Raw genomic sequence first — 7,252 nt, 5'->3', positions numbered from 1 at the left:
TTTTCATGCTGTTTGTGTTTTGGGTGGCAAAATAGTGGGCCGGCTCGAACATTATAGAGTCGAGCCCTAACACCCTAAGAAAATTCTTATTAAACCCCACCTTTAAATTAAAAAAAAAAAAAAAAAAAAACACCCCACTCGTTACATTCATAGCTAGGGATGGCAAACAGCAGGCTTGGACCAGGCTTTTTCAAGCTCGGATTTAAGCCCATTATTAATTAAGTGTACGGGCTCGGGCCGGACTTAGGTTTTATTTATTTATTTTAATTTTTTAAATTATTGTAAATTTAAAATAAATTAATAATCAACAAGTTATTACAATCATAAATAAATAAAATAAAATAAATATTTTAAACTAAAATAATAAATAAGTAAATAAAAGCTCATAATTTTAATTTTCTTTAATACTGTATTTTCTAATTCAAACGCTCTCTTAATTAATTGACACAAAATAGAGAATTTAGTATCATAATTTTAGCTTTTTTGAATCATAATTGATTTATAAGTTAAGAATTTAAGTTTTCTTTTTATTTTTAAATGAATTTTCAATTTTAATTATATTATTCTAATTTATAAAATTATTTTTTTAAAAAAATAGTAGGCATGGACTTTGTCCGAGCTTTTTTTTTTCTTGGTGTGTGAGGGTCGGGCCTGGGCTTGGGCCGGCCCGGACTTTTTTGCCAAATCATAGCTTTTCTCTTAACCAAAATTACATAAAAGAACAAAAGATACAATAGTGTTTATCATCTAGAATAAATTAATTAAATTTTAAATATACTTTTTCATAATAAGGATTAATCATTAGATAATTTATTTCTTCATTGTTTCAAAATAATTATGATTTTATAAAAAAAAAAGTATATCATATATTAAGTGTTTATTTGGTATGACTTATCCAATAGTTATAAGTACTTATTTAATTCTATAAGATCTTATCAAATTTTTTCGTGTTATTTGGTTTTTTTAGTAGGGCTTTTGAAGCTTAAATAAATTATTTTGTCTCTAACAAAGCTCAAATTTTGGCCTTTTGAGAGTAGAGTTGAAAAGTCTTTTTTTTAATGTTAAAATATCTAAAATATCATCTACTTATTTGAAAATCTTATTTTATTCTTTTCATAACATAACTTTAAAAAACTTATATATTAAAATAAATTTATAACTTTTAATAAAAGATTTCATTCACAACCAAACAACGAAAATTCTTTGGGTAAAAGCTCTACTTAAATATGTTTTACTTAAAAAACTATACTAAACGAATCCTAAAATTTAAAGATAATAGGCTTCATAATTGGGTGTAAAGATATTTTTAATTTAATTCAATTCAGTTTGTCCTTTTATATAATTTCAACTAGTAATAGAACTATGTTCACATAAATGGGATTTTGTAACGATCTTATTTGCTCCTTTTGATTTTTAAGAATTTTATTATAAAGATTGAAAGGAATTCATTAAAAACACTAGTGTAAATTGTACAACTACATAAGCGATTAATTTATTTGAATGATCTTTTAACAATTTTTTTTTTGGATTTTAGAGAACCAAGTTTGCGACTTGCACGGTTGAACTTTTGCGTTACCTTATGGAGTAATTATCTTCAAAAAATTTATTGTTAGATCCAAATTCAGTAATCATTGTATTCATCAATTTGATATTGAGATTACGAACGAAAGAGTTGACTTTTGAGAGAGAGAAAGGGAACAATGGGTTTAGTTAGATAATTTTATCTTTTACTATAATTGCATCGGTTCTGATATTCTCACAACATATAGCACAACATTAAGCACCGAACGATGCGTTTTGAGCATAATATAAAATGCTATTGTTGAACACAAGGTAGATGTTGTTGCACTCTCCCCTTGATTCCCATTAAATCCACAGCTCACTTAAGCCAAATATGACTAGCAAATTCTCACACACCACAACGGTGCCTTTGACCATCGACTCTCCCTCACAGTGTCTTACTCTCTCGCCTCACCTTCACTTTCTTACCTTCATTTCATTCGTCCTCAGCTGCTGTAATCAATTTGTTGAGGTAATTTGCTTTATTTATTCAAAATTTGGTTGTGGTGATTATGAATTTGTGAAGATTTAGCTTGTTTTGTGTTAATTTTTGTTGACAGTATCTGTTAAAACTTGCGATTGGAAATTGAAAAATGTTGTTTTGTTGTTTGATATTTGTGAGACCTTTTATATATATACACTTCATGAATTGCTGATTTTGGGATGATTATGCAAGAAAATATGAGTTGCAACAGGCATAAGAGTGCAAAGGATCCGAGCTGGTTTAGTGCGTGAGCCGACAGAGAGGGTTGTGTTTTGTGTGCGAGCGACGTGAGACTTGTGTGAGGAACTGGTTTTGTGCGTGGGCCGATGGAAAGGGTCATGGAGAGGGTTGTGTTTTGCGCATGAGCAACGTGAGACTTGTGTGAGGAACTGGTTTTGAGTTGAACTTATATTCAACTCAAAACGCACTATTCAGTGCCACGCGTTGCACTTAATGTTATATGAGTGTCATTTTCCTAATTGCACAAGTGATGGATTTTATACGGTTGATTGAGGGGGTGCTTATAACACCAATCTTCTCACTACTCTCAATATGTATTAATTAATGGTTTGTATTTGTATTTGGACAAATACAAATAGAATAACTTCAGTTATAATTTCTCTCTCATCAATGTGTTATTTTATAAGTAAAGGTAGAGTTACAAACTGTCCTATTCCATTTTATTTTGTACACTTGATGTAGTATAATTCAATTGTTTGGATCAAATAACAACTGGCCCACATAATTTATTTTAATTATTTTATATTTTTATTCAACCAATAAACTTAGGCTAAGTTAATCTGTTTAAAATAAATTTATATAATAATTTATATCTCTATCATCATAAACTTTTTCTTTTCTCTCCCCCTTCAATATGTACAATTGGTTTACACAAATTTAATGCATTATTATTATTATTTATCTTAATCGTTGGAGAGTTGGTGTAAATTTAAAGACTGCTTAAATCTTTTGGTAAAAAAGAAAATTTTAAGAGAAAAATAAAGATATCAAGACAAAAGAAATTTTAAGAAGGAAAGAAGATTTACAAATGAAAACAATGATTAGTAAAAAGAAAGAAAGAAAGAAAAAGATGATGCATTTGGTTTTAGGTAGAGTACAATTAAAAAAAGAATTCAATTTTTAGAGGATTTTGGAGGGTACAATGGTAATAATAATCATATTGGACCGAAGACAAATGACAACTACCGGCCCAACCATTACTTGTCATTCAAATTTTCGCAAAGCGCGTGTTGGAACGTGACTCTCGTGCTCCTGGGAAATTTAAAATGAGCCTGGTTGGGAGTTGAGACCCAGATGATTCATTCCACTGTGACGGGATATTGACGTGCCACGCGCACGTGCCCTTTTTAAGTCCGAGAACATCTACTTTCGGTACAAGCACACACAGTGACACAGCACGGCTAGAAAAAAATTAGCAAAATAGCAAACTTCAAAAGATTTTCAATTTCTAATTTTTCTAATACTGAAGGTGCAAGGGCATGTCAAGGCGCGTAGAGAGCGGAGAAAATTTATCGCACTCAAATACGATGGTTGATATGCAGAAACATGGACATCGGTGGGGTGGGGTAGGGTAGTGTAAAATCCAATAATACTGTTCAAATGGTAATCTTTGAGCTTTTAATTTCCAGTTTGCCTCTCTGACAGCTCAAATTAAAGCGACCCCAACCCATCCCATTTCTTTACGCTTCTCCCTCTCATCTCAAGCTCAAACAAAATTGCGAAGTTAGACGTATTTTGCATTTGCTCTTTGGTCCTTAATTCCCTCTGCATAAAAACTTGAGACCAACTCTCTCTGTGACACTGACTCTGAGGGAACAAAGAGGTAGCCCAGTCTTGCTTCAGTGAAGTTGTTTATGGGGCAGCTGTAAAATGACTAGTACAACAGCATCGGCATCATCATCTTCAACAACAATGACAACAATAGCAACAAAGTTCATCAAATGTGTGACCGTTAGAGATGGTGCCGTTGGCAAGACATGTCTCCTCATTTCTTACACCGGCAACACTTTCCCAACTGTATATAACTTCTCTTAAAATTGTTTCTTAGTCATGTTTTTATGTGCATTTGGTTAGTAAAGGATCTTGCTTTGTGGGTTCTGTGACATGATTACGTGCCTACTGTTTTTGATAACTTTAGCGCTAATGTCATGGTTGATGGCTGGACTGTGAATTTAGGTCTCTGGAACACTGCTGGTACTCTCTCTGTCTCTTAATTTTGTAGTTTGATTTTCATGTTAGCCATTTAGCTATGACTGACTATTGACACACTAGTTTTATTTAAATTTTATTAGCTAGAGTTCGTTAATATTCTCATACTTACTTCTGGAAGATTGGTTTTTTTATTCACATGATATGAATCTGATGCAACATAAACTTTGACAATACCCAGAGAAGAAAATATTGAATCTTGCAAAACTTGTCACTCGGATTGTTTAGAAATTCAAACTTTCTTTCTAGTGGCGACAATCAGGAGGATAATTAAACTGCGATCAAAGATGCTTAGAAGTTTTAGAGAGTTAAGGCTTAGTAGTTTTTCCACTACAAAAGAAGATAGAGCTTCTGTACAATTGAATAGTTCAGATAACCTCTCAAATGTGAAAAATCTAGAGGTGTTAGAATCTAGACACAGCCTTGTCAACTTCAAGCTTTTCATCTGCTTTTGAATAGCAAAAGCAACCTTAATTCATGGGATTAATAGTTTACTTTTATTTTCAAGTTAATGTTCAGCAAATGGTATGATTTTACAAAAGTGACCCGCCAAAAAGTGGAAGGATAAGGATTATATATAATTCTTGGTTTTTAAATAACTTATTATGCAGGTCAGGAGGATTATAATAGGCTGAGACCTTTAAGTTACAGAGGAGCCGATGTTTTCATTCTTGCTTTTTCTCTCATTAGTAGGCCTAGTTATGAGAACATCTCCAAAAAAGTAAGCTTCTCCTCTCTCTCTCTCTCTCTCTCTCTCTTTTTCTTAATTTAATTTTGAAACTAGGTCCTCCTAAAGCTTAACTTTCAACCATGCATGATTCGATCATGTTTATATACTTATCTGATTCTTCTCTATGCGTTGTTTCTTTTTCCTTTCTCCTTGTGCCCCCCTGTTATGTTGGAGAAGTGGGTCCCGGAGCTGAGACATTATGCCCCATCAGTGCCCATTGTTCTTGTGGGGACAAAACTAGGTGATATACTTCTCGCTTAATTGATTTATTGATTCTGTGAATGGGTATTTCCATAACTATGTCATTGCTTTGCATTCAAGTTTCTCAATGCTCTTCATAATTATGTGTTTGGTGAAAGAACTTAAAGTTGAAGACAATAAAGTTCCTTTCATCTTTTTTTTTTTCGCTGCTCATTTCCCTTTCAAAGGTTTCTAAGCTTAGTTTTGTGCTTGTGCCTCAAAATTTGTCCATTTTCTGTCTACTACTTAATTTACACATACTTTTGCATACACATGTGTGGTATGTAAACGAACAATTTGGGTCCTCAAAATCCTTTTACAATAGCCTGTTTGTATGTATTTGTGGACACCCACCTCCCCATGTCTGTGTATACATAAGTGAGCACTTGAAAGTATGGACCCTTCTTGCTGTTAATACATAATTATGTGATGTAGCAGATCTTAGAAAAGACAGACAATTCCACTTGGATTATCCCGGAGCATATACTATTTCTACAGAACAGGTAGGCTTCTAATTATCACTGTGTTTACCTTTCCAGAGGGCATAGGCATGTGTATATGGGTTTTGTTAATGTTATTGGTTATATGTTTACCCAAAACAAAGTAATCACAATCTATTGTGACAGGAAGAAATGAACCAGAAATGATATAGTTCCAAAGTAGCACTACAAAAATCTTGATTCTACAACTTCTCTTATCAATTTACATGTCACAAACACAAGTTAAGTATGAAAGATGTGGCTGGGGCTGTAACTAACTGTAAATTTAGCTGAATCGCAAGTTCATTTTACCTTACTATTATGCAAACTTTTAGTTGCAACTGCAAGAAATCTATTCAAAAATAAACATAGCGCTTAAGACAGCCTTTCTGGGTTATTTTCATTTTCCAAATCCTATACATTTATACATTATCCGTTACCAGGGTCAAAAACTCAAGAAGCAAATAGGAGCATTGGCATATGTTGAGTGCAGCTCAAAGACACAGCAGGTTTGTGCAATTAATCAATGTTCCAAGCAACTTTGTGTTATATTATACTTGTGCAAGATCGCTATAACACACCTGAATCAGTTCGAGGTGCAATTTTTTTTCATTGTTAATCTTGTTAAAAATATTTTTAACAAAAATGCAGAATGTGAAGATAGTGTTTGATGCTGCTATCAAGGTGATTCTCCAACCTCCCAAGACTAAGAAGGAAAGGAAAAAATTGAGACTATGCTATGTTCTTTAATCAATTTCCATTAGGTGTTGTCCATGTCGAGTTAATGGCTATGCTCCTCTGTCTTTTGTGCATTATGATTCATTCTTTGCTTCTTTTGGGTGACTTCTCTTGATGGTTCATCATATCTATGTATAATAATATTTGAGCTGTGGTTTAATGTGTTCTGGATTCTCTTAATCAATTTACTTATGAAATTGCACTTTGTTGTCTATATATATTTTTTTCGATCTTTTTTATTTTAGATAATGATTATATGAAGTTTGGATAGTTCTCATAATTTAAGAATCTGCCCCAAACTTTTTTTTGTTCGATAATATTACATGTATCAGAACTTATCTTGAGAATTAAATTCATCCTAAATCTGACATGCTATTCATTTAATAGAAGGCAAATTATCGTAATTTTCAAAGTAATTTTTTATTGAATTGTGGAATTTTTTTAAATTCTATTATACACATATTATTATTGATATTACACCAGATATTACAATTAATATTTACAATCATGCTATACAATTGGGACTATTGCTATACATTGACACATTGAAACACTTGCTCAGATACTTTAAATCATCTTTAATATTTGAGAGGTGCCTACTTCGTTCACATTTCATAAGAAAGAGATTGTAATTTAAACATTCTCTAATATTCGAGGGATGCCTACTTCATTCACATTTCGTAAGAGAGAGATTGTAATTTAAACATTCTCTAATATTCGAGAGGTGCTTACTCCATTCACATTTCATAAGAGAGAGATTGTAATTTAAACTTTTTTTAATATTCAAGGGGT

The 7,252-nt window shown here is 32.2% G+C and overlaps 1 pseudogene; it reads left to right on the top strand.

Moving 5' to 3' along the window:
* The first annotated feature begins 3,934 nt into the window (after positions 1 to 3,934).
* On the top strand, positions 3,935 to 6,472 carry LOC102619826 (rac-like GTP-binding protein RAC2; annotated as a pseudogene).
* The last annotated feature ends 780 nt before the right edge of the window (positions 6,473 to 7,252 follow it).

The sequence above is a fragment of the Citrus sinensis genome, chromosome 3, assembly GCF_022201045.2.
Source record: "Citrus sinensis cultivar Valencia sweet orange chromosome 3, DVS_A1.0, whole genome shotgun sequence".
Taxonomy (NCBI): Eukaryota; Viridiplantae; Streptophyta; class Magnoliopsida; order Sapindales; family Rutaceae; genus Citrus; species Citrus sinensis.
The sequence above is the reverse complement of the archived record's forward strand: the minus strand, read 5'-3'. Positions and strand labels throughout refer to the sequence as shown.